Source organism: Lepidochelys kempii, chromosome 3 (assembly GCF_965140265.1).
Source record: "Lepidochelys kempii isolate rLepKem1 chromosome 3, rLepKem1.hap2, whole genome shotgun sequence".
Lineage (NCBI taxonomy): Eukaryota > Metazoa > Chordata > Testudines > Cheloniidae > Lepidochelys > Lepidochelys kempii.
In genome coordinates this window covers 149,561,398-149,589,319 of record NC_133258.1, presented here as the reverse complement: position 1 = coordinate 149,589,319, position 27,922 = coordinate 149,561,398, and the positions used below count along the sequence as shown (strand labels likewise).

Genomic DNA, 27,922 nt, shown 5'->3' with positions numbered 1-27,922 from the left:
GAGATAGGAAACAGAATGGGAATAAGTAACTAGTTTTCTGCAGTGACGTGTTCAGAGGTGAAAGTAAACTGGTACGGCATACCAGGAAGAGCCAGTATGCCGTGCCAGACTGGACTGGCTTCCCCAGGTTGGTGATTTAAAGGGCCTGGGGCTCCCTGTGGTGGCTGGAGCCCAGGGCCCTTTAAATCGCTTCCCGAGCCCCGCTGCCGGAGCCCTGGGGTAGCGGTAGCAGGGCTCCGGCCACTGCAGGGAGCCCCGGGCCCTTTAAAGCGCCACCCGAGCCCCACTGCTGGAGCTTCGGGGTAGCGGTGGCAGGGTTCTGGCGGTGATTTAAAGGGCCCGGGGCTCCCCGCAGCGGCCGGAGCCCCAGGCTCTTTAAAGCGCCGCCAGAGCCCCGCTGATCTAAAGGGCCAGAGCTCTGCTGCAGTAGCAGCGGCCAGAGCCCCAGGCCCTTTAAATCACCCCTTAGCTCTGGGGCTCCCAGCCGCCTCTGCAGCTGGTAGCTCCGGGGGTGATTTAAAGGCTCCGGGGCTCCCAGCTGCAGCTGGAGCCCCGGGGCCTTTAAATCTTGATTTAAAGGGCCGTGATATTCAAAAGCCCTGCCTCTTCCGGTTAAGGCCACGCTCCCTGCTCAGGACTCCAGCGTGGTAAGTCCTTTTACTTACTTTCACCCCTGGAGGTGCCTCACAGTTCCATACATGGGCCAGTGTTTATATATTTATTAATGATTGGGAAAAGGGAATTAACAGTGAGGTGGCAACATCTGTATCTGACACAATTGTTGAGATTAGTTAAATCTACAGAAGACTGTGAGGAACTGCAGAGGGACCTTGTGAATGGATAGCACAATGGCAGATGAAAACCATTATTGACAAACACAGACAATGCAAGTTGGAAGGGATAATTTAAACTACTCAATAACGTAAACTTCTTCAATATGCAGTGGTAAAAAACAATAATGTTAGTATACATAAAGAATTGTTTAGAAAATACTGGAACTGTTGTAATGCCATTATAGAAATTGGCACAGAATCACCTGTGCTCTCTTCTGGTCCTGCTATTTCAAGAAAAGTATAGCACAAATAGGGGGTTTTCAGATACATGGTAGTGGACATTATTAGAGGTTTGGAAAGACATCTGTGTGAAGAAAGGCCAAAAAGTCTGGACTATTTCCTCTTATTCATACCTTCTCTAAAGTAGACATGATATATGTATGCAAAATAATGAATGACAGAGAGAAGATAAATTTGAGACTCTTATTTACCCTCCCATACTAAAAAGACAAGGGGACAGTCAATGAAATTGAAAGGCAACAACATTTAAAATTGATGAAAGGAAATAAATTTTTATGCAGTGCATAATTAACTAATTCCCATAAGATAACATTAAGCCTAAGAGATTAGTAGGACTCAAAAAAGGATTAGACATTTCTATGGGTAATGTAATTGTAGATGTTCTTATTAAATAGAATAACTTTTCTTTCTTTTGTCATAAAAGGATATAAACGCTCCTGCTTCAGGGCCTAAGCTGATCAGTACGTGAAAAAAATTAAAAAAAACCCTTGCTCTATGGGCAGGCTATTCCATAAATGTCTACTGCTGAGTTTCTTGTATGTTAATGATCACTGCCACAGAGCTTGCTAGACTAGATGGACCACAGTTCTGATACTCTCTGGGGCAACTACTGGGCTTCAGTCAGGCTTCACACTGGAACAGTACAAACAACCCTAGTAGCATGACAGTAGGATGTTCCTCCAGGCAATGGATAGAAACCACAGCCCCACTTTTTCTATTTCTCTCTTCCTGGGGTAGGGCAACCCCTCCCTGTACCTAACTTATGATCAGACCACCTAGGGTCTTACTGTTCCAATCAACAGGACCCCCAGAGTAGTAAAGGCTAACTCCAACCCCCCAGTGTCCTGCCTAGTGGGTCCAGCAGTGATCCATCCTATTTCCTTCCTTTTCAATGGTACATGAGATCACTTTGAGAGGGGGTAAGACACCACCGACTCCGCTACCAACAGCATCCAGTAGTGTATGTCCTTCACCACAGATGAACCTGCATCACCACATCAGTGCCTAAAGATCAGCAGCTGGATCATCATAAATTCAGAGAAGAGAAAAGTGGTGATGGTCAGAACGGAAAAATGTGTCAGAGACGTGGCTTAGATACTGTCTTCCACTTCCAACAAAAAGAGAAAGGAGGGTCTTATGGTTAAGGCATTAGCTTGAGATGGAGGCAATTGGGGTTCAAGTCCACCCTACACCACAGACTCCCTGTGTCAGCTTGGACAAGTGTCTAGGTATATCTGTATCTCAGTGCCCTAGGTGTAAAAGTGGGGATAATGATATTTACTTACTTCACAGGGGTGTTGAGGATAAATGCATTAATGTTTGTGAAAATGCTTGGATTCTATGGAGATAGGTGCCATGTAAATACCTAGATAGGAGATAAATGGTTTTCTACCTACCAGCCACCCATGAAGATGCTGTGACCTCAGAGACCCATTTAACTCATTTCTATCCCTGGAAAATCAGGAGCATTAGTGGTGAAAAAGCCCACTTCCTCCTCCAGTTTGCTAGGGAACTGTCCCTTCCCACCGCATATGGCGTCAACTACAGTGATTCTTATATGGTTTATGGGACTCTCTTCAACAGAGGAACAAATAGAGTGCAAGTTTATTTATCAAAGTCAATGTATGCATCTCTCATGGTCAGTGGTTCTGGTTCAAAAACACTAGGCCAGAAATATAAGAAAGGGTCAATAATTTTGAGTGCTACAGTTTTTGGGTGCAAAAGGTGAGACATGTAAGGTCTGATTTTTTCCCCCAAGTGTTGGGCACCCTCAATTTCAGGGGAGCTGCAGGTCCTCAGAATATTTGAAAAACATTGGGTACATGGTGTCTCAAGTTGAGCACCCAAAATTAAGGCCTATGAAATTAGTAGCTCTAGCATGCTGTACACTATTTACATTGCAAGGGGTATCATGTAAGTGGTTAGAATAGCAGACTACGAAAGATGAGCCTTGGGCCCTGATTCTCCACCCTGTCTGAGCTCTGCTTGGATGGAATGGGGGCAGTAAATGGAGCCAGTTGTGGCTCTCTGATTCACAGCAGCTGGCTCTGGCACAAGTCACTTCGCAGCCCTAACTCCCCTCGCTGGTATATGGTCCCTCAGGAACCTTATGCCAGTGGAGGATCAGGCATAGTTGAGTTTAGCTCCACCATGTCCTCTCCATTCCCCGTCCTGATCCTGCTCTTGCATCACTCCTCTCCATCCTGATCTCCCATGAGCACAAATCCAGATGTCACATCCCGACCCATCTCTGCTGCTTCCTTCCTCTGGTGAAATTTGCCCCACCCCTAGTTCTGCCTCCATTCCTGCTCTCTTGACTTCCCACACCCTTCCCCACCATCTCTGCCCCTCTCCTGACACCAGTCACCTAACTTCCCACCCCACCACTCCTCCCCCCACCCCTTCTCCTCCTGTTTCTGGAGCTCATACTCCATCTCTAAAAAGGTCTCAGAGGACAAGATCCCTTCATCTGACACTGCCATTGCAGCTGCCCACTCTGAGGCCTCTCCTTCATACTCCCTGTGCTTTATTGGATGGTGGGGGGTGTTGGGCTTCTCCTTTCCTGTTCCAGCTGCTTCCAGCCCTGCCCTCCTTCCCCTTGCCACTTTTTCAAAATAGCACTGCGTCCAAATCTCCACTCTTCTCCCACTCTACGTTGCCTTCATCTACTATCCACCCAACTCTTCCCCATCAGCCTTCCTCTCCTCACAGTCTCCACCACAGTGACTTCAACTGCTATGTTGATGACCCACCTGATCCCTTCACTGTACATTTCATCCTCCTGTTTTCATTTGACCTGCAGCCCTAGTTTAACTCCCCCATTCACCAAAAGGGCCATTTGCTTGACTTGGTCTTCCCCAAGCACTACTCTCTCTGATCTTTCTTTTGTTGAGTTTCCTCTTTCTGACCATCACCTGGTCTCTTTCAGTATCACATCAGCCCCCTCCATCATCCCCTGTCACTTGGCCTTTCCGTGACTTCCAGTCTATTAGCACTGATAACTTCTTGTTTGCTCTCAGCCCTCCCCTTGCTGCTGCCCTTTCTTCCCTTAATGGGGTTGTTAATTCTTTCCATGTGTCACTGTCCTCCACCTTGGACTCTTTCCCTTCCCTTCCCCCCACCAAATCACAAAATCTGCCCTGTCAACTTCCAGTCCTGGCTTATCTCAACAGCTGCTTCCTGCACCCATGCTGCAGAGCATCTCTGGCAGAAGTCCTGTGACCAGGCTGACTTCTTCCATTACAAATTAGTGATCCCCTCCTTCAGTTCTGCCATCTTCCTAGCTAAACAACTCTACTTCAACTTAATTGAATCTCAGGACCACAATCCCAGCTGCCTTTTCACCAATGTGTGAACTATGGGGAAAAAATAGGGGGCCCTGGTACTTTGCAGATGTTTTCTTCTTGAGCTACAGCAGTGGTGTGCAAACAGGGTGGGAGGGGTGTGATGAAACTGGGATCCTGCAGGTTCTCCCACACTGCAAACAACATTTTTAAAAATTCTGCTCCTGTCCCACCCTGCAATATCCACTTCTGCTACCATATTTTGTTGATTCTTTATCCTGCTCCTGCTATTATGGTGGAGGGATCCCAGAGAATGTGTGTGTTGAATGCTGTGGGGCATCACTCAAAGAGGTCAGAGTTAAGGTTGCATGGGAGTTTACCTTAAATCTGTATTTCTTGGCTTCTCAGAAGTTTGAGTTTGGCTGAACTCGACATTGTGGAAGGGCACAAGCTATCACCAGGCAACTTGAATTTGCCATTTAATATTTTTTGCCATTTAATTTCCTAGTGTTCTTTTGTTTTTGTTTTTAAACAGAATGAAATGTTTGTTGGGAGGAGTTAGTGGTTATTCAGGCATGTGTAGTTCTCCCCTAGGCTTGCAGTTGATGTGTTACTGTGGCTAGGTAAAAATCAAAAGTCTGAGCTTTTGCACAGTGCTTTTCATCATTAGATTGCAAAAGAACTTTACATCATTCTCATTTTACAGATGGGAAACTGAGGCACACAGAGATGAAGTGACGTGGCAAGGTCCACCCAGCTGGCCAGTGCCAGAGCTAGGCATAGTCCTCGTCCTGTGGTCTTTCTACTTGGCCACACAATTGCCATGTGATTCCTCAGTGCTCCTCCCCCATCCTGTTCATTGTGGTATAGTGGAACAGGGAGAATTGTCATGCTTTGAGAGGTTTTCAATGTAGTTGCTAGCAGGGCTCCCAGTTCCCAGCACACACAGAGGGGCAAGAAACAATATTCAGACACCACCAGGGGGCAGTGACTCTCAGATCCTATGAAGGGGTCAGGGAGTGGGGCTCAGAAAGGCCTAGTATCGTATCAGCCTCCTCTGTCATACCCCACACTTGGCCTGTCTGTTCATTTCTGTTCAGAAAGGCAAGCCCACCCCCCGAACATGGTTCACATGACAGGGACAAGGTGTGGGGAGGGGGGGATAGGGTATACCCTCAAAGGTGGGCAGGGCCCCCCAGATTTTGGTGCACACACTAGAGCAGGGAGCGGGGCTCAGACACCATCAGGGAGGGAGGGACTCCCAGCTCACATAGGGGGCTTGGGAGAGGGGCTCAGACTCATGAAAAAAGAAACCCTTCACCCCAGAACCTTTGACTCGCTCCTCAAACCCTTCCTTCCTCCAATCTCCGCTCTCTCTGCACAGGATCTTGTCAATCTCTTTCAAGAGAAAACTGACAAAAAAGGATGTGACCTTTTCTCTCTCCTGGTTGTACCTTCCCTCCCCCCACAACTCTCTCCTCCTCCACCACAGACACAAAAGTTTCTCAGCTGCTCTCCTCCTCTAACCAGTCCACCTGCCCCAGTGATCCCATCCCACCCCATCTCCTGATCACCCTCATGCCCACTCTCATCTCCTCTGTTACCTCCTCCTTAACCTTTCAGTTGCCACCGGCTCTTTCCCCTCATACTACAAGCATCCCTCCCATCTTAAAATACAACAAGGAGTCTGGTGGCACCCCAACCTGAAGCAAATACTCACCAGCAACTACACACCACACCACAGAAACACTAACCCAGGAACCAATCCCTGTAGCAAACCCCATGGCCTACTCTGTCTCCATATCTACTCTAGCGATACCATCAGAGGACCCAACCACATCAGCCACGCCATCAGGGGCTCATTCACTTGCACGTCTACTAATGTTATACATGCCATCGTGTGCCAGCAATGCCTCTCTGCCATGTACATTGGCCAAGCCAGACAGTCCCTACGTAAAAGAATAAATGGACACAAATCGGACATCAGGAATGGTAACATACAAAAGCCAGTAGGAGAACACTTCAATCTTCCTGGACATTCTATAACAGATTTGAAAGTAGCTATACTTGAACAAAATAAACTTGAGAAACAGACTTCAAAGAGAAACAGCAGAACTAAAATTCATTTGCAAATTTAGCACTGTTAATTTGGGTTTGAATAGGGACTGGGAGTGGCTGGCTCATTACAAAAGCAGCTTTGCCTCTCCTGGAATTGACACCTCCTCATCTGTTGTTGAGAGTGGACAACATCCACCCTGATCGAATTGGCCCTGTCAACACTAGTTATCCACTTGTGAGGTAACTCCCTTCTCTTCATGTGTCAGTATAATAATGCCTGCATCTGTAATTTTCATTCCATGCATCTGAAGAAGTGGTGTTTTACCCACGAAAGCTTATGCCCAAATAAATCTGTTAGTCTTTAAGGTGCCACCAGACTCCTTGTTGTTTTTGTGGATACAGACTAACATGACTACCTCCTGATACTTGACATCTTAAAATACCTCACCCTCGATGCTACTTGCCTCATCCACTCCAACTAGGGTGACCCAGGTGTCCCGATTTTGTAGGGACAGTCCTGATATGAGAGGAAAGTGATCAGGAACAGCCAGCATGGATTCACCAAGGGAAGGTCATGCCTGACTAATCTAATCGCCTTTTATGATGAGATTACTGGTTCTGTGGATGAAGGGAAAGCAGTGGATGTATTGTTTCTTGACTTTAGCAAAGCTTTTGACACGGTCTCCCACAGTATTCTTGTCAGCAAGTTAAGGAAGTATGGGCTGGATGAATGCACTATAAGGTGGGTAGAAAGCTGGCTAGATTGTCGGGCTCAACGGGTAGTGATCAATGGCTCCATGTCTAGTTGGCAGCCGGTGTCAAGTGGAGTGCCCCAGGGGTCGGTCCTGGGGCCGGTTTTGTTCAATATCTTCATAAATGATCTGGCGGATGGTGTAGATTGCACTCTCAGCAAATTTGCGGATGATACTAAACTGGGAGGAGTGGTAGATACGCTGGAGGGGAGGGATAGGATACAGAAGGACCTAGACATATTGGAGGATTGGGCCAAAAGAAATCTGATGAGGTTCAATAAGGATAAGTGCAGGGTCCTGCACTTAGGACGGAAGAATCCAATGCACCGCTACAGACCAGGGGCCGAATGGCTAGGCAGCAGTTCTGCGGAAAAGGACCTAGGGGTGACAGTGGATGAGAAGCTGGATATGAGTCAGCAGTGTGCCCTTGTTGCCAAGAAGGCCAATGGCATTTTGGGATGTATAAGTAGGGGCATAGCGAGCAGATCGAGGGACGTGATCGTTCCCCTCTATTCGACATTGGTGAGGCCTCATCTGGAGTACTGTGTCCAGTTTTGGGCCCCACACTACAAGAAGGATGTGGATAAATTGGAGAGAGTCCAGCGAAGGGCAACAAAAATTATTAGGGGTCTGGAACACATGACTTATGAGGAGAGGCTGAGGGAACTGGGATTGTTTAGTCTGCAGAAGAGAAGAATGAGGGGGGATTTGATAGCTGCTTTCAACTACCTGAAAGTGGGTTCCAAAGAGGATGGCTCTAGACTGTTCTCAATGGTAGCAGATGACAGAACAAGGAGTAATGGTCTCAAGTTGCAGTGGGGGAGGTTTAGATTGGATATTAGGAAAAACTTTTTCACTAAGAGGGTGGTGAAACACTGGAATGCATTACCTAGGGAGGTGGTAGAATCTCCTTCCTTAGAGGTTTTTAAGGTCAGGCTTGACAAAGCCCTGGCTGGGATGATTTAACTGGGAATTGGTCCTGCTTCGAGCAAGGGGGTTGGACTAGATGACCTTCTGGGGTCCCTTCCAACCCTGATATTCTATGATTCTATGATATTTGGGGCTTTGTCTTCTATAAGCGCCTATCACCACCCACCCCCATCCTGATTTTTTCATACTTGCTATCTGGTCACCCTAACTCCAGCTCTACCACCCCGTCTGCCAGCTCATTGAATGTGCTGCCTGCAGTCCCTGTCTGGAGTTCCTCCTCTTCAGTTCCATCCTAGTCCCTCTTCACTCTGACTTCTGCCCCTGGTGCTCCACTGAAAGCATTTTCACCAGTGTCAGAACCAGGACTCCATCCTCCTCCTTGACCTGACCATTGCCTTTTGACACCATTGATCATGCTCCTCTTCTTCAAATCTTGTCCTTCCTTGGCTTCTGTGACTCTGTCTTCCCATGGTTGTTCTCCTACCGCTATAATCCCTCTTTCAGCATGTCCTTTGGAGGATCTTTCTCCATCCCATCTCCAACTTTCTGTGGAGGTTCCACAAGGCTCTGTCCTTGGTCCCCTTCTCTTCTCCCTCACTGTATCTATGGGTAATCTAACTGACACACACAAATTCAACTACCCTCTCTATGTTGATGACTCACAGATCTACTGCTCTGCTGTCTCCTGTCCAAACTAAAATGTCATCTCGTCTCTGACATCTCCTCACTCCTCAAGCTCAGCATGGCTAGAACAGAGCTTTTAATGTTCTCACCCTGCTACTTCCTTTCTCAATCACTGTGGACCTCACCACTGTTCTGCCTGCGCCTCAGACCTGTAACCTGGATGTCCTCTTCAACTTGGACCTCTCTCTAGGTCCTCCCATGCAGGCTGTCTAAATCTTGACGATTCTTTCTGCAAAAATCTCTAAGATATAACCTTTCTTATCCGTCCTAGCAGGTAATATTCTTATCCAAGCTCTCATCCTCTCTCATCTCGATTATGGCAACAGTCTTCTCTCCGGTCTTCACAAATGCAATCTTGCCCCACTCATGTTCATTCAGAATGCAGCTGCACAGATAATTTCCCTAGCCTTTCACTCTGACTGTGTGTCATAAATGTAAAGGGAAGGGTAAACCCCTTTAAAATCCCTCCTGGCCAGAGGAAAAATCCTCTCACCTGTAAAGGGTTAAGAAGCAAAAGGTAACCTTGCTGGCACCTGACCAAAATGACCAATGAGGAGACAAGATACTTTCGAAAGCTGGGAGGAGGGAGAGAAACAAAGGGTCTGTGTGTCTGTCTATATTCTGTCTTTGCCGGGGATAGACCAGGAATGGAGTCTTAGAACTTTTAGTAAGTAATCTAGCGAGGTATGCGTTAGATTATGATTTCTTTAAATGGCTGAGAAAAGAACTGTGCTGAATAGAATGACTATTTCTGTCTGTGTGTCTTTTTTGTAACTTAAGGTTTTGCCTAGAGGGATTCTCTATGTTTTGAATCTAATTACCCTGTAAGGTATCTACCATCCTGATTTTACAGGGGTGATTCCTTTACTTCTATTTCTATTAAAAGTCTTCTTGTAAGAAAACTGAATGCTTTTTCATTGTTCTCAGATCCAAGGGTTTGGGTCTGTGGTCACCTATGCAAATTGGTGAGGCTTTTTACCAAACCTTTCCCAGGAAGTGGGGTGCAAGGGTTGGGAGGATTTTGGGGGGAAAGACGTGTCCAAACTATGTTTCCCAGTAAACCCAGTTAGAGTTTGGTGATGGCAGTGGTTATTCCAAGGACAAAGGATAAAATTAATTTGTACCTTGGGGAAGTTTTAACGTAAGCTGGTAAAAGTAAGCTTAGGAGGTTTTCATGCAGGTCCCCACATCTGTACCCTAGAGTTCAGAGTGGGGGAGGAACCTTGACACTGTGCCACACCTCCCCTTGTATCTCTCCACTGGCTCCCCTATAAGCTACATGTCTTCACTTTTGAAGTCGTTCATAGCCTATCCACATGGGAAGGGGTTGACTCACTGCTAGCACCTCCTTTTAGCCAGGTGCTGCATAGCAGCTCTCTCCCCCTCAGATTCCCCCTCCCAAGAGTTGTTCCAGCACTGCGGTGGTCTGCTTCTTCCTGTGACTTGGCCCTCCAGCCAGGTCACTTTAAAGTCTCCTTCCAGGATAGTCAACAAACAAAACCAAGGGGAATTAACACACATCACTCATCCCAAAGTTGGGTTAAGGCTTTCTTCTCTCAGACAGCACTCAGGCTAAGGCCCTGAATTGAGCTCACAGGTAAGAGAGGAATGGTCCCTGTCAAGGTGAGTCAGCATCTGCCTCTTCACTTCACTCAGGGACGGTCCATGAGATAGCAGTCATCTGGGAGCTCCTGTCTTCATTCAGCAGTTTCTCCAGAAGCTGAGGGCTGAATGTGTTCTCTCCTCCATCTGCCATCAACAACTTCTTCTGTTTTATGGTGAAGCAGACTCATCTACTGAGTCTGTATCCGCCACCTACTATATTCTTTCCTTCATGCCACTACGCTTTCGTACCCTGCTTTATCTTCTTAAGAAAATGTAACCCCATTTTCCCTGATACTCTCACTAAATCCCTCAAAGTATATTCTGTCACCTTTAAAGTGTCTACACTCTTCATAAAGAACCCTTCTTTCCTGGGAACACTCCCTGTATTCCCATAGCAGGTGATCAACTGTTTCTTTAACCAAGTGTGTTACAGAATCCGTCTTTGTGCCTATTCAATAAATATAAATTATTATTCAAAACGCAGTAGCTAGTTAACATTTTAAATACGAGCACTTTATTTCACAACCTTGGAGTACCACCTTATCCTCTATTTTGGGGCATAATTCTTAAAATCTTCTTCCTCTTTTCTCCTTGGTCCACATTTTTTGCCATTCTTTTTTAAACTAAATTTTTAATTCCTGCTAACTCAAAGGAATTTTTATATCAATTTCTTCATTTTTTCAAAGCATTTTTTATTTCCTTATCTGCTATTTCTTTGTCAGGTGTCCCAGCATGGGCTGGAATCCATGCTAGTACTATGTTCATGCCTGAGCATGCTAATTTTGTTGTCAAAAACAATATATCGATTAGATCTCTCCTGCTTTCTGAGGTACCCCTTTTTAATTGCCAATAAACTTGATGATAAATCCAGAAAGATAATAGCTGGGTAAATCAGTTTAGTGCTAATATTATTCCCACCAGCTCAGCTGTCATAATGGCTAAACAATTAAATATTATTTTAGATTTCTTAAAACTCAGGGATGCAAACAGCTATTTCTATGTTACCTGATTTTTCATCTTTAGAGCTGTCAGTATATAGTTGGTAATGGTGACCATATTTACCATATATAAACTCAAACTTTATCCATCCTATAGGATGACTTTCTTTCCCTCTATTTTATTATATAATTCTAAATCCACACCTGGAGAGATGATTTTCCAGGTATAATTTAATGTCTTCTAGTATTTCCTTTTCACTTAACACTTTTACCCACGTTTTAACCCTTATAGCATGACTGAGTTTGTGTCAGGCTATATTCCATCTGTGTAATTCCCAACAATCCTCATATTTGTCCAGTAAGCTCATCTGCATTATTTCACTCAACTTTAGCCCAAAATGTCAGCTCTAACATTTTCATTCTTAAATTAATAGCTACCTGCATTACATACAGAGGTGCTGTAAGAAATGCATCACACACAATTCTTAGCACTTGAGCCTAATTGAATCTAATTTTTTTTATGTTCCAATCTGAACATAGAACTAAAGGCTTGACACCAGGTCAATCTATGACTTATCTTCTTAATGCTCTGTATAGCATTCTCAGCACTGTCCTATCTGTTCCCCAGTTAATCACCAGATCATTCTTTTGCAGATTATTTCTGCCTTTACATTTGTTTTTAATAGTTTCTATATGGGTCTTCCAAGTTAGTTTATTATCAAACACTAAACCCAACAATTTAAAACTGTTAATTACATGTACCTGCTCTCCATAAAGATGAAAATTACACTCTTTACTACTATCAACTGAGCTGGTTTCTCCCTCTTAAAATCCTCCCTCAATCCTGACAGGTGCGATAGGGCAGAGCCACCTGAGCCCACATTAGGTCATTAACACCCCATAGTCCAGTATGCTGTTTGTATAAGCCATCACACCCCACCTACCTATCATCTCTCATTCATTAATGAGGTGTCAACTCCTGCCTCTGATTGGGCCATACTTCCAGCTTCCATCAACCACTTATTAAATTTTCAAAAAAGTACCTTTGTGTTTTCTCCTTCACTGCCTTGAACTTGGGAGTAGCTCTCTATAAACATCAGAAAAGTGACCCCATTATTCTTCAAAACCCTCCTCAGAGCTCTTGCGATGCCTACAAAAAACTTTTGACAAGGACTACACTGATGGTGTGTTGAGACCATTGCCTGTCTTGCTGACTCAGCATTGTTGCCCTGTATTCCCCTGCTGGTCTGTCTGGTGTCTTTTGTCTTATACTTAGACTGTAAGCTCCTTGGGGTAAAGACCATTGTTTTGTTCTGTGTTTGTACAGTGCTTAGTGAAGTCCTGGCCCCAGTGATAGCTCCTAGGTGCTATGGTAATAACGCCTCTGTGTCAGGGTACGTAAACCCATGCACTAGCATAGAAGGGTTTAAGGAGTGCTTTTGGGCTGCAGTAGCTGTGCCCTTACCACACCTGCAAATCATGCCAGGACTGGAGGTGTTATAAGGAGGGAACTCCACTTAAATAGAGCAACTCTGGTAAGGGGATGGAGTGAGCTCCCTAGCTCTGAAGAAGGGACTGATAACCTGAGAGCTCCTGCCCTCACAGAAGAAGGGTACAGAATCCCTGAGGGGACGGGGAAGGACCCAGACTTGCAATGGTCTCTGAAGTGGGCAGTGATACTCCCAGGGCCCCTCTGAAGTAAGAGAGGCCTATATCCTGGAGGGAGCTGCTGCTTGCAGATTTTTCTTTCTCTTTCTTTTGTTTTAGCCCAGTTTGCTGACTGTGGGCTGTTTTTTGTGGTTTCACTGTGGACCCTAAGTGGGGATGAGACAGTCAAGAGGCCTCGGCTGGAGGGCTGAGCACCAGCCTGCTGAACAGGTGCCCTGCAGCACCTTCTAGGGTCAGGGGATACTTGGACTCTCATGTGTGTGCTTCCCATGAACCCTAAAGGGGGTGTTCTACCACCCACAGATTTGGGACAAACCGCTCTTTCCTCTTACACTGGGGTCTCTTGAATAGCTTACCAGAGTATTGATGTAATTATGCTACAGGCCTGTGTTAGGCCTGGTCTACACTAGAAAATTGTCAGCTTAACTACATCGCTCAGGGAGATGAAAAAATCCTCTGAGTGGTGTAATTAAGCTGACCTATTCCTCAGTGTAGATGGAAGAATTCTATTTCCTCTCTGGGAGCTAGATTAACTACAGGAGAACCCCTCCTGTTGGCATAGTGTTTACATTTCAAATGTAGGCCCCAGCAGCCTGTATTTTACTGCTTCATACACCTGCCATATATAGTCAGCAGGCAGAACTATGTAGCGGAGTATATAGAGAGTCAATGCACTCAGCAGCGGGGTGTCTGCTAAACAAGCCTGCAGCTAAAATTGGTTTCCATAGCAGAAGAGTTCAGCATAGCTCTGTTCTTGGCAATGCTTATTTTCCCTCATCTGCTAATAACTCCTGCAAATCCTTCAGTCCAAGTGGGTGTCTTTTGTGTACTAAATGCTGCCATTATTTATAAAGCACTCTGCGTCTGAATGTGCTTAAAGTCAGTCCTGCAGGACAGTTTCAATCAACTTCTGTTCAATTTATTCCACCTAAATGACTCAGAAATGTAAATAAAATTAAATTAATGGTACTGTATTTGTCTCCCGTTACAAATGTCATAGGCTTGAAGTACTGCTGACTGTACAATCAGAGGAGGACTACACTGAGGAAATCAGCCTCTAGGAAATCGCACAAATTCTGGTATCTGGCCTGAAAGGGTCATAATAGCCACATTTAATCCAGATTTTTTTTAAAAAAATCTTGCGTATAAACTAGTGGTGGGGGGAAAAAAGACGAGCCCAATCTCACTCAGCACAAGTCTCTTCTCAGTAACCTGTATATTGGGTTAGACAAGCATGCAAGTTGTGCTGAATCTTCAGGGTAACTTTATTCTTCACTAATGTACTGTTCTTGACCATGCACCTAATTATTAAATAGTAATCTTCTATTTGACACCTTTCATCCCAAAGCACTTCACAAAGGAGGGCCAAATCCTGAGGTCCCAATTTAGGGAAACTTCTATCAATGTAAAGGGGAGTGTAATACAGGGGCCTGCTCCTGTCAGAGCTAGGAGTCCTGGGGCCAGCCTTCCCTAGTTCTACATCAGCTGGAAAGGGGTCAGGTGTTGGGGTTTTTTTGATAAAGGGCAGAGAGAGCTCAGGGGAGAGCAGCTGCAGGGCTGAGAGGGGCTCCTCCAGTAGAACCTGAATCAGGGGGATTGAAGGATATCATGCTGTCATTTCAGCAGAGAGAAGCAAGTGGGAAAGACTGGCTGCTCTAGCCCAGAGTCGGCAGAGGAACTGCTCTTGTTTGATGTTTTACACTTGAAGAAAACTGCCTGGAATGACACTTGGCCGTAGCAATGATGACCCTGGGAAGGTCAGGAGAGCCAACCTGAATGAGGGGAAAATGAGGCAGTGGTTAGCTGAAGCCAGAGCAGGTAAGTCTGTACAGCTACCTACTTTGTAAAAATCTCTGGATTTTGTCCTACCCTGTATGAATATAGATAGGTCATTGTATCTTATGCATTACGTTTCTTCATCTACCCCTGAACCTCAACCCCAGCCAGGATAGCTACCAATGAAATATCTGGAGCACAGCTAGAGGACCATTCCTTAAGGACACTCGGGAAACCCCAGTTTTTATATAAGAAGGGCTATAGGATCTATTCTATCTAGGCAATCCACACATTTTAAAGGTCTTCCCCAAAAGGCTCACAGACAGATACATTGAACTCAGTTTAGCTACCTGGGAATAATGGTCTGAGTTGGCCCTGCTGGGTTCAAACTTCTGGCTGCAAGGCATCCAGGTATTTTGAATCCAGCCATCTATTCTAGCATGAGTTAGTTGGTTTCAGGCTACCAGCTCAATGAACAGTTAGACTTTCCAGTGTCTCATGTACACCTGTCGCCAGATGAGTGAGTGGCAGATTAAACAAAAAAAACCCTCCTTCTCTGAGAGGACTCAGTAGCTTTAGAAAACATCAAAACAAAGGCCCTGTACTCTGACTCCAACACCCGTCTCCATCTCTCAGGGCTGCCTTGTCCAACCCAAACCTATCTGTAATGCCAGCAGACCCTGGTCATCGGCAGGCTGGATCGAACCTGAGACCTCTGGAGCTTAGTACATGAGCCTCTACTGCATGAGCTAAAAGCCATAAGGCTGTTAGCTAAGGCTGTAGAGCAGACTCATTAATTTCTCTCTCTAGGCGGTCTTGGTGCCACTAGATGGAACAGAACACTACACCCAGGAGGTGTGTGGGTTACATATGCAACAAATAACCTTCAGTGCAGGGCTAGAAGTGGGGCTGTGCACACCGACCTCTCAGGAGCTGACTGCCATATTGCCCCCTCCCCTCCCTGCTTGTTGGTGCCACTGGCCAACCACAGCCAGTGGTGCCAAAACTCAGAACGGTTGCCCAAGTGTACTCCAGAACCTTAACTCTGTCAGGGGGAGCTAGAGCATGTACCATCACCACTCAGTGGGGAAAGTTGCAGGAGTGAGTAAGGAGCTGCCACTGCCAGGGCCCTCTGCTAAGTGGAGGTGGGGGATAGAGAGGCAGAAGGGAGCTCAGCTTCTCATGCTGGTGCTCCTTGGCCCAGCACTCCCCTTCCCCTCAACTCATACTTTGCCTCCAGGTGTGGGAAGGGGCATCTAAGACACCCACACCATAGCCTATGTTCCGCCTCTTGGCTCTCTCCTCAATCTCCCCCATGGGCTCACGCACTCTCTCTTTTTAAACCCAGAAGTAGGGGAACTGGGATGGAGGGAGATGGGCAAGGTGGGGGGCAGTGCTGGTGTGAGTCCCCTTGCTTATTTTTTTACAATTTGCACCCGGCTGCAGGTTAGAGCCTGATTCCCAGGCTGACCTGCCCCAATATATTTCCAGAGCTTCCTAAATGAATGGAGAGAGGTTCTGGCTGGCAGCCTTCTTCTCTTGGAGATGACCCCCCTCCCTATAAGCCCATCTGCCACTAATGCAGGCCAGCTGCTTTATTATAGTGAGTCAGGCTCCCACAGGGATTCAGGTGTTCTCCCTCAACTTCCCTGAGCTATGCAAGGACTTCATTGGGTCTAGCTTCTCCTGGCATCACCCTATCCGAGGCTAGCTGGTGCCATCTCTCTTTATAAAGGAAACTGGGACAGTGGTGTATCAAGGTCATGAGGCCACTTAAGGGTCTATATCACCCATCACAGGGAGGTATCATTATCCCCATGTTAGTTTTCCACTGACTTGAAGGTCATGCAGCAAGTTAGTGGTAGGACTGGTGTCATACTTGTGCTCTACCCACTAAACAATGCTCCCTCCCACTGATGCCAAATAGCTCATCTTTGCAGTTAACTTATTTCCACTGATTCAAACTGAATTGCTTCAGAAATAATTTAAAGTTATTTGCTGCTCTGAAATGTGAAACTGCTGTGTGTGAAATGGCTCTCTGCTGGTACCATCTACCAGGATCCTCCTAAAATGATATGCATCTTCCACTGAGCTCTGATGGCAGCTAAGAACTGAAACTAAATGAGAGCTCATGCATGCGGAGAGAAAATAAACACTATATTTCTGCCCCAAGAACGAAGTGACACCTTTTGGCATTCTCTTCTGCTCTCTCTCTGCAGTTCTATGCAACATATCTAATTACTTTGTTTCATATGAAACTTAAATCAGACAGAAGGTGCCAGCAGAGACAATGGGTAACTGTTGATAGAGGGAGAGGGCACCTGACCACCCCTCGTGTCACCTTTGCTCCCCACTCATCAGTCCTTTACATACTCCCCTCCTCATTGCATCCTCCCCCAGCTCTCCTTCTCACCGTCTCCTTCCTGCTTTGCCCCTCTCAGACCCACTGCTCCTCCATAAATCTCTAGCAGGGTGCATCCCGCTCCCAGCAGTGTACAGAGACCCAGCCCCTGGTGGGAGTACTCAGCACCAGGACTCCCAGGGGCATGAGCAGGCCCCCCCCCCGCCATGGAGGCCTACAGCCCCACACACCCCCTGCAGGGGGCGGCTACGTAGGGCACCAAAATGGCTAGGGACGACCCTGGTGCTGAGTACTCCCACCAGGGGCTGGTTCTCTGCACAGTAGAGAACCCCACTGCGTGAGCCGCCGGAGTGGAGCAGGTTGGGGCCAGGTCGCTCCACTTCCTGCCACTTGGTGAGTGCAGGGCAGGCCCGACCCCGCACTCACGGGGCTGCGGGGAGTGGAGTGACCCGGCCCCAGCCTGCTCTGCCCCTCTGGCTCCCAGCCTTGGGGTTTGGAGGGAACCGCCCCACTGGCGGCGCGGCTGGGAGCCAGCGGAGCGGGCTGGGGCCGGGTTGCTTCACGTTCTGCCGCCTGGTGAGTGCACGGCCCCAACCCCTGCATCAGTCCTCAGGGGAAGGAGTGGAGAGGGGGCGGGGCCCATGGGGAAGAGGCGAAAGTAGGGGCTGGAGCAGCACGCAGTTGTATATGGCACCCGGAAATTTGGTGCCCCACGTAGCTGCGTACTTTGCACCCTGTCTGGAAAGCTCCTTCCTCCCTTGCTACCTGTGGCCAGGCCAGTGCCCTGGGAAAGCCCAAGACCCTCCTGCATGGGATGCTGCTGGTGGAGGTGAGCCCCGCACAGTGCTGATACGGGGGAGCCTCTCTGGTCTCCGCCCCTCTGATGAGCGCTGGAGTGGAGCTGGGGGAAGCTCCAAACGTGCAGGCTCTTCAGCATTCCCCTGAGGCAGGGGCTTAGAGCCCTCTTCCTCCCCCACCAGCCCTGCTGTCCTGCTCCCCCGGGGCCTTGCCCCAGCGAGCACAGGGCTGCTCCATCCCTCAGACTTTGTGCTCGAGGCAGCAGCCATTTGCTGGGCTGCTCCTTCTGCTGGGGGCGCCCTCCTTTGCTCAGACACCTCTGGCCTTGCTCCACTGCTGCTGAAGCCCCTGCAGAGCCCAGCACTCATGGTTGGTTTGAGGAAGCCAGAGATGGGATCTACTGGTTCCCATCTTTCCCCACCCAGCTCCCCGCTGCTTGGCACCAGCAACAGCCCTGTCCTGCCTGCTGCCACTGCCTGCTCAAATGGCCCTGTCTGGTCTCAGTGTGCTGCGCAGCTGGATGGTCCCTCAACAGAGAGCCCTGGGACCCAGCTGCTTCTGCTGATCCCCCTGGACTGCGATGGCTGTGCCCCGCAAGCCCCTCACTGCTGGTGGATGCCTGGTTGGAAATGGAAGGCAGAAATCGGGGGGGGGGGGGGGATGTGACCCAACGTGCCTCCCCCACCACGTGTCACCTCTGGTGTCGAGGAAATCTAGTTTTCCCCTCAATGTGTGATTGATTGTAGGAAGTTTCTTACATCACAGGTAACAGAACAGTAGGTTTATATTACTCACACTACTGGCTAAACTTACATCTGGTTGTAAATCCCTTGAAGTCAGTTAGATTACACCAGATATTAATTTGGCCCTGTAGTAAAGTCCTCAGACGGCCAGGTTGCCTACTGGTTAGCACACCTGTTTCCAGTCCCTTGCCTCTCAGCAGGAAGAGCCTTAAGTCCAGTTCATAGCCCTTGTATGTGGCTTATTGTTACCACAGGGTTTTCGTCATCCTTACCTTCTCCTTACCAGAGAGCAAGGTGGGGTGGAAATGAGGCTTATGCCCCTCCTGCAACAAGGGCAGTTGGTATGGAAGCCCAGGCCCTCCCATGGCACTGGATTCAGACCCAGGGCCCTATGACAGATCACAATGTCAAGTGCTTTGGAGTGCCACAGAGCTGCCTGCCTTGGTCACTTCCTACCATCCATTTCCCCCAAAGTCTCCAAATCCCATATAAGATAGCAAAAGAAAAGACAATTAAATCTTCAACCCCAGCTGGGTTCAGCAGGTAGTCTTCTTCCTCCCAAAAAGAAAAGGAGGACTTGTGGCACCCTAGAGACTAACCCATTTATTTGAGCATAAGCTTTCGTGAGCTACAGCTCACTCCTGTAGCTCATGAAAGCTTATGCTCAAATAAATGGGTTAGTCTCTAGGGTGCCGCTAGTACTCCTTTTCTTTTTGCGAATACAGACTAAGATGGCTGCTACTCTGAAACCATTCTTCCTCACAGTGAGGGTTCTTGGTACCCAGCTCAAGTTTGCACACCCCATCACAGGCCCTTGGGAGTCTATGTTCTCTCCCACTGAGGTGCAGGAATTGACGAGTAACTCCAATTCTATTACTCTTAGTAGGAGTTACATAATTAATTCTGTTGACTAATATTCTCACTGCTATTGCCACCACAGCTATTGGCTGAAATGGAAGCAGCAGAGAGCCAGCTGCCATGAAGGGAACATTTTCCTCTACATGGTAGATATGTACAGCGTAAATTGAGAATGGTGAAAAGGTCGAACTTTGATTCGCTCACCCACTGCTGGGTCATTTCTCAGAGCAGTTTTCTGAGTACGATATTTCTGATTTCATTTGCTTGGGTTAACCATTTATCTAGTGCTTGGAGTTTTGCCCCAACAATTGTGAGTTATATGGTCACCCCAGAACAGCAATGTTAGCCTGGATAAATTTCATTCTGCAAAATTATGTCCGTCCTACTTAAAATTCTGTAACAATTTCAACTGGATATGTGTCCTTCCATTCCTCTACTAAATGGCTGGTTAGTAGTGCTGTGCACTGATAGAGAGCTACCATATTTCACCACAAAGGTGGGGTGGTGGTGAAACGATTTTTGTGCATGGGGTGCTGTTTGTAAATTGCTTTGTGATCCTTCCAGTGGCAATTCTGCTGTTGAGAGAGCTGGGGCACTGCCCAACTCAGAAACATGGGGAAATAGTATTGGAATGAAATGAATGGACTTTTATTCCAGTGTTCGGCACCTCTCACAGCGAGTAAAATGCCTTTTCCACTTGATTGAAGGATCTTTGCTTCGGCAGCTGTTCCCAGGCCCCTAATTGAGTTGTGCACATGCATACATTCCAGTAGAGGGCTCCAAAGCAGCAGCAGCAGCTACAGAGAGCACTAAGGGTTGCTTTCAAAACCAAAAGTGCCCTTAGTTAATGAGCACATGTGCCGCCAAGGTGAGGTACAGTGTTCCTCCACCAAAAATTCTGGATTAGAGCCCCCACTGGCTCCTTTGGAATAAAAGGTGGTATGGAAATGTAAGATATAATTGGCTAACTCAATATGGGTCAGTCCAGTGAGGGGAAGGAGGTTAAGTTTCATTTAGAATGATAACGAGGAGAGCATTTTTTTTGTTTAACCGTCACAGTTAAAATCATACTTGCTCTGTAGCTCTGCTGCTTGTCTGGGGAGGAGAGGAATAATCTGGATTCTAATAATCTTTAATTTTCTTTTTCTAGAGGAAATTAACACAATTTGTGACACCAACATAAATCTGTAGTAATTCCATCGAATCTGTGGGAACCATTGCACCAGGATAAATCTACAGTAATTCCACTGAATTCAGTGTAGTTACTCCACGTTTACAGTAGTATAAAGGAAATAAGAATCTGACCTAATTGTCTTTCCCTGACTGCTAGGGCAAAATTTCTGTCTGTGTACGTCTAGATAGCTGTACCACTAAACTAGTTAGAGAGATATTAACCTACTACTACCCTGCTGGGCTACTTATGGGAGTGAAAAGAAAAGGAGTACTTGTGGCACCTTAGAGACTAACAAATTTATTTGAGCATAAGCTTTCGTGAGCTACAACTCACTTCATCGGATGTATGCAGTGGAAAGTACAGTGGGGAGATTTTATATACGCAGAGAACATAAAACAATGGGTGTTACCATACACACTGTAACGAGAGTGATCAGGTAAGGTGAGCTATTACCAACAGGAGAGAAAAAAACCCTTTTGTAGTGATAATCAAGGTGGGCCATTTCCAGCAGTTGACAAGAACGTGTGAGGAACAGTAGGGTTATTGTAGTTGTAAGAACTCTTGATAGAGATCTTGTAGCTGTTTGTCTCTGTCTGAGGGGTTGGAGCAAATGGGGTTGTATCGTAGAGCTTGGCTGTAGACAGTGGATCGTGTGGTGTGGTCTGGATGAAAGCTGGAGGCATGTAGGTAAGTATAGCGGTCAGTAGGTTTCCGGTATAGGGTGGTGTTTATGTGACCATCGCTTATTAGCACTGTAGTGTCCAGGAAGTGGATCTCTTGTGTGGACTGGTCCAGGCTGAGGTTGATGGTGCGATGGAAATTGTTGAAATCATGGTGGAATTCCTCAAGGGCTTCTTTTCCATGGGTCCAGATGATGAAGATGTCATCAATGTAGTGCAAGTAAGGGCATTGGGGACCAAGAGCTGAGAAAGCGCTGTTCTAAGTCAGCCATAAAAATGTTGGCATAATGTGGGGCCATTTGGGTACCCATAGCAGTGCCGCTGATTTGAAGGTATACATTGTCCCCAAATGTGAAATAGTTATGGGTGAGGACAAAGTCACAAAGTTCATCCACCAGGTTTGCCGTGACATTATCAGGGATACTGTTCCTGACCGCTTGTAGTCCATCTTTGTGTAGAATGTTGGTGTAGAGGGCTTCTACATCCATAGTGGCTAGGATGCCTCCAGCTTTCATCCAGACCACACCGAACGATCCATTGTCTACAGCCAAGCTCTACGATACGACCGCATTTGCTCCAACCCCTCAGACAGAGACAAACACCTACAAGATCTTTATCAAGCATTCTTACAACTACAATACCCACCTGCTGAAGTGAAGAAACAGGTTGACAGAGCCAGAAGAGTACCCAGAAGTCACCTACTACAGGACAGGCCCAACAAAGAAAATAGCAGAACACCACTATCCATCACCTTCAGCCCCCAACTAAAACCTCTCCAATGCATCATCAAGGATCTACAACCTATCCTGAAGGACGACCCATCACTCTCACAGATCTTGGGAGACAGGCCAGTCCTTGCTTACAAACAGCCCCCCAACCTGAAGCAGATACTCACCAGCAACCACACAACAAAAACACTAACCCAGGAACCTATCCTTGCAACAAAGCCCGTTGCCAACTGTGTCCACATATCTATTCAGGGGATGCCATCATAGGGCCTAATCACATCAGCCACACTATCAGAGGCTCGTTCACCTGCATATCTACCAATGTGATATATGCCATCATGTGCCAGCCATGCCCCTCTGCCATGTACATTGGCCAAACCAGACAGTCTCTGTGTAAAAGAATAAATGGACACAAATCAGATGTCAAGAATTACAACTTTCAAAAACCAGTCGAGAACACTTCAATCTCTCTGGTCACTCGACTACAGACCTAAAAGTCGCAATTCTTCAACAAAAAAAACTTCAGAAACAAACTCCAACAAGAGACTGCTGAATTGGAATTAATTTGCAAACTGGACACCATTACATTAGCCTTGAATAAAGACTGGGAGTGGATGTGTCATTACAAAGTAAAACTATTTCCCCATGTTTATTTTCCCTCCCTACTGTTCCTCACATGTTCTTGTCAACTGCTGGAAATGGCCCACCTTGATTATCACTGCAAAAGGGTTCTTTTTCTCTCCTGCTGGTAATAGCTCACCTTACCTGATCACTCTTCTTACAGTGTGTATGGTAACGCCCATTGTTTCATGTTCTGTGTATATAAAATCTCCCCACTGTATTTTCCACTGCATGCATCCGATGAAGTGAGCTGTAGCTCACGAAAGCTTATGCGCAAATAAATGTATTTAGTCTCTGAGGTGCCACAAGTACTTCTGTTCTTTTTGCTGATACAGACTAACACGGCTGCTATTCTGAAACCTCTCATTACGGGAGTGAGTGTCAGTAAATTTCACTGCTCCAGCGTCCTGGTTTTAGGGGAATGTCAGTAAAAGATACTGCAGTAGAGGCCTAGTTTTGGAAGACATCATTCTCTCCCTGTCTTCTAGAAGGCTATTGCCTTTCTTGACCCAGATCTTCTGGATCCAGAAATGCAGTATACCTGACTTCAGCTTTGATCCACCCTCACTCCCAGCTATGTCGTCCCTCAGAGCAGTTTTCTCAGAACAGCAGGATGCACAGCAGATTGAGTGGATGTATCAGTGTGGGTTTCTTTCTGAGCCACAAGAATTTAATTTATTCTGTTACTTGCAACTGCTTTACTTTGTCTAGCTTGAAAAAATTTTGTAGCCACCTTTTCATGCATTTGCACCTTAATGGAGGTTTAGGGATGGAGACTGAGTAAAGTTTTAAAATAAACACATTGTGCTCTATTTAGCCTTAATGTACAGTTTCCTATTACTGAGAAGCAGAATAACCCTGTGGTCCTTTCTCAGTTATAATACATCTTACTCCAGTAGGAGTTTACCACAGGAAGTGTCAAAACGGAGGCAGGACCTTATAAAGTTTTGGTGTTATTTAATGGTTACTATATTTGTGAATAACCGGTAGGCAGCAACTGCACCTAGGAAAATGATGTCGTCATAGAGACACTTGCTTGAATCTCTCTACCCGATGAACCAACTCGTGCCATCTGGTGCTGCCCAATAATGTTACAGAATTCAGGAGCTAGAGTTTCCACTATTTGTTCCAAGGCATCTGCTTTCCCCCCGGTAACCTCCCCAGGGAACCACAGTGTTTTTTAGTGCATTATTGGGTATTTTCTGATTTTCACCAGAAAAATGTGGGAAAGGCAGAAGCCACCTATGTCCACAGTGAGACCTACCAGATCTAGATGTGGAGGTTGACGGGATCCAAAAGAACACTTGTCTGTCAGATACACTCGAAGATGAGACCTCTCCTTTTCAGGTCTCCAGCCTGCACTGTGCAGTTTGTCTAACTGCTCTAGGGCTTTGTTCCACAGGGGAGAGCAGTTTCACAGCCTGAGCACCTAGTTCCTGCAGGGAAGCCCCAGGGAGCCCTGTAATTCAAATACCAAAAAGTACAATCAGACCTAAAAAGAATGAAATAAGCTCTGGAAAACTTTGAAGGTGCCTGCGAATTCTTAATCACCGCCTCACCAGGTGACACATGCTGCCAGAGAGTCTCTCACTGCCACTCAGGCTCACTTCCCTTCCGTCTGATGCAGAAATCGACAGGAGATGTCACCTGTCCGCTAGCGCTTTGGATTGCTAACTAGCTGGGTCTGTGTATTTCATCCTGGAATAGCTGCTGCTGCTTTTTTTCCCCCTTGCTCAGAAGGTGGATGTCAAAAATGTCATCCTTTATGAAAGCTAGAAGGAAAGGACAATATCAGTGTGTGATGTGCAGGGCTGTGACAGGGAGAGGAGCCATAGATAAAGGTCCAGTATCGCTAATAATGCATGAGATAACACAATGAGAGAGCTTTGGGGGGGAAGGAAAAGGCAGCACTTATGGCATACTCAACACCTGGAATTGTTTCTTTGGGGGTTAATTACACCATTTAGGCCATTTCATCCTGATGTTGCACCTGCTTTGATATATTGGCTCATTTTTGGCTTTTAATGTTAAAGGGTGAAGTTCCCGTAGCTGTTTTTGTAGTGGGCCTGCCTCATAAACTGATACTAGGGTGGGTCAGACGGAGTCTCCCTCTGCCTTGGGTTTGAAGGGATGCTGATCTTAGCACCTCAGTAGTTTTTCAGGTTAAAGCATATTCTGGAGAATATTATTACTAACTGGACTCTACTTTTTAAAAAATCTGTGACATTTGTATATTTTAAAATCATATTTTGAGTCTTGACTTGGCAACGTCCTTGGGTCTCATCCTGAGCACCCTCGGCTCCCGTTGATTTCCATGGGAACTGGAGGTATTCAGCACCATTCAGGTAGTGCTCAGCACCATGCATCATTGGGTCACTAATACGTATTTTTGGGAAGGGGTATCTGTGAAGGAGAAATTCTCTATGATCCCTCCTACGAACACAGGCACCAACTTTCCTTGGTGCCGGTGGGTGCTCGTGCCTCTCCGCCCCCTCCCTGCCCCTATTGGACCCCTTCCCAAATCCCTGCCCTGGCCCCGTCTCTTCCCCGAATGCGCCGTGTTCCTCCTCCTCCTCCTCCCCCCTCTGTCCCTCCCAGCGCTTGCTGCGCGAACCAGCTGTTTTGCGGCGGAAGCGCTGGGAGGGCGGAGAAGCAGTACGCGGCAGAGGTGAACTGGGGCGGGGTGGGGAGCTACCGGTGGGTGTAGAGCACCCATCAATTTTTCCCTGTGGGTGCTCCAACTCCCTGCCAGCCCCCGAGTGAATGCAAAGGTGGTATAAAGTCACTTTTCTCTCCCCCTACCAAGCTCATCTTTACCTGTGAATTGGGGCCACTGTTTTTGCCTAGGTTCTGCATCAGGGGTGGGCAAACGTTTTGGCCTGAGGGCCACATCGGGGTGCAGAACTGTATGGAGGGCTGGGAAGGGAAGGCTGTGCCTCCGCAAACAGCCTGCCCCCACCCCCTATCTGCCCCCACCAACTTCCCACCCCCTGACTGCCCCCCTCAGAACCCCTGACCCATCCAACCCCCTCTGCTCCTTGTCCCCTGATTGCCCCCTCCTGGGACCCCCCCCACCCCAAGCTGCCCCCCTCAGGATCCCACCCCCATCCAAACCCCCCGCTCCCTGTCCCCTGACTGCCATGACCTATCCACACCCCCAACCCCCCCCCAGTTCTCCACCCCCTGACCGCCCTAGAACCTCCGCCCCATACAACTGCTCCCTGTCCCCTGATTGCCCCCTGTTCCTAACTGCTCCCTGTCCCCTGACTGCCCTCCGGGAACCCCTACCCAATCCCCTCACCACCACGCATGCGCACTGCCACCACCCCCTTAACATGCCGCTCGGAGGAGCAGGAGCTCGCAGCCCTGCGGCCCGCACGGCAAGGTTAGGCTGTGGGGGAGGGGGTACAGCGGGGGAGGGGCCAGAGGCTAGTCTCCCAGGCTAGGAGCTCAGGGGCCGGGCAGGACGGTCCCGCAGGCCGCATGAGTCAAAAATTCAAATTGTTGTGCTAAATTCTTTGTAACTGCACTAAGGTCATGGAATCATATGAGGGATGAACTGGGCCCATTTTTACTCCTATCATGTATTTTAATTACTATATTTATACAGTCTTTTCCTAGAAGCTGCAGCAGAGATGAACTCTCACAGGCAGCAGTAGCCTGAGGTGTAGGCTAAGTAAGCAGCCGTATAGGGTGCCAAGGGATTATTTCTGGGGTGGCACTGGGACTCATGCATGGTTCAGCAGAAAGGGGAGTGGAGTGGTGCATATGAAGCCAAACCCTCTGGTGGACTTTCTGGGTGCCCGAGTGTGGCCATGGGTCTTCGTGGAAGGGTTGAGGGTGGGAAGAAGTCTATCTTTGGTGTCCACTGAGGTGGGCTTTAGGTCACAAGATAATTGTCCCTTCAGTCTTATTCCCCTTCTGAGTGAGGATGAGCAACTCCGCCTCAAAATATTCTACAACAAAACACAAATGTAACTCAACACTGGGCCATTCCACTGTCTTCTGGAGGGTGAGGGGTGTCCCTGCCCTTTCCTTCGGGCTTGGTTCTAAACAGTCTCTGATTCAAGTATGGCTCGCTCCTTGGGGTCTAGCAATTCCTCCCCAGAGGCTGCTCCAGCTGGCAGGCCTTTCTCCTTACTTCTGCAGGTGAAGCTCCTTTCAGGCAGAGACGCAGAGCTCTGTCCTCCTTCCTGGCCAGTCAGCCCAAATCTCAGCTACATTCTCTCCTTTTATTCCTCCTCTGGGCTTGACATAGGCCACAGGGATAGCAGGTCAGAGCTAGCTGGGTGCAAAGGATCTCCTTAACTCTTTCTCTGCTGGTATGGGGCCTCTTTGACCCATCACACATAATCCCATCAACCTCATTTGGGGTACATCTCTCCCCTGCCAGCTCTCCCCTATCCCGAGAAAAAAAAATCACCATTCACATGTGCTCTTTCGGCCTTGTGTTGGACACAGAAGGAAAAGGGCTGCAGGGACAGGTATCATCTCATAATTTGGGGGTTGTGTCCTTCATGGCATGGAGCCAACATAGCAGGGCCTGGTTGGTGACTAAAGTGAAATAATTCCCAAGATAGTAATATCGGAGTGAGTCCATTGCCCACTTCACTGACAATGCCTCTTTTTCAACTGTTGAGTAGGTCTTCTCCCTTGGGAATAATTTTCTACTAACGTAGAGAATGGGGTATTCTTTGCCTTCCACCAACTGGGAAAAAATGGCCCCTAATCTCGCATTAGAGATGTCAGTCTGTAGCAGGAAGTTCCTGGTGAAGTCAGGGCTATACAAGACAGGTTTTTCGCAGAGATGGACCTTAAGAGTTTGAAAGGCCTCTTCACAAGCTTTGGTTGACTCCATCTTCTTTGGGCTGTTGTTTCTAAGGAGAACTGTAAGAGGGGCCACGGTGGTCCAAGTTGGGAGTAAAATGTTGGTAGTATCTGGGTAGTCCTAAAATATGGCATACCTGTTTCTTTGAGGTTGGCATGGGACGTGTCTGGAGGGCCTTCACCTTATCCACAAAGGCTCACATCTTGCCTTTCTTCAGGGTGTACCTGAGGTAAGTCATCTCGTTTTTGCCCGGATGGCATTTAGTGGGGTTTGCTGTCATTCTGGCCACCTTGAGGGATTTGAGTACAGCAGCTACAGCTGGTCTTCCTAGATTCAACAATAGATTATTACATCTTCTGGGT

General features: G+C 47.3%; 1 long non-coding RNA gene across 1 annotated transcript; it reads left to right on the top strand.

The window, feature by feature from the left end:
- The first annotated feature begins 583 nt into the window (after nucleotides 1–583).
- Nucleotides 584–14,768, top strand: LOC140908306 (uncharacterized). Its single transcript, XR_012157830.1, has 3 exons — nucleotides 584–647; nucleotides 13,993–14,071; nucleotides 14,616–14,768. It is a non-coding gene; the product is annotated as an uncharacterized lncRNA (long non-coding RNA).
- Nucleotides 14,769–27,922: the final 13,154 nt, after the last annotated feature.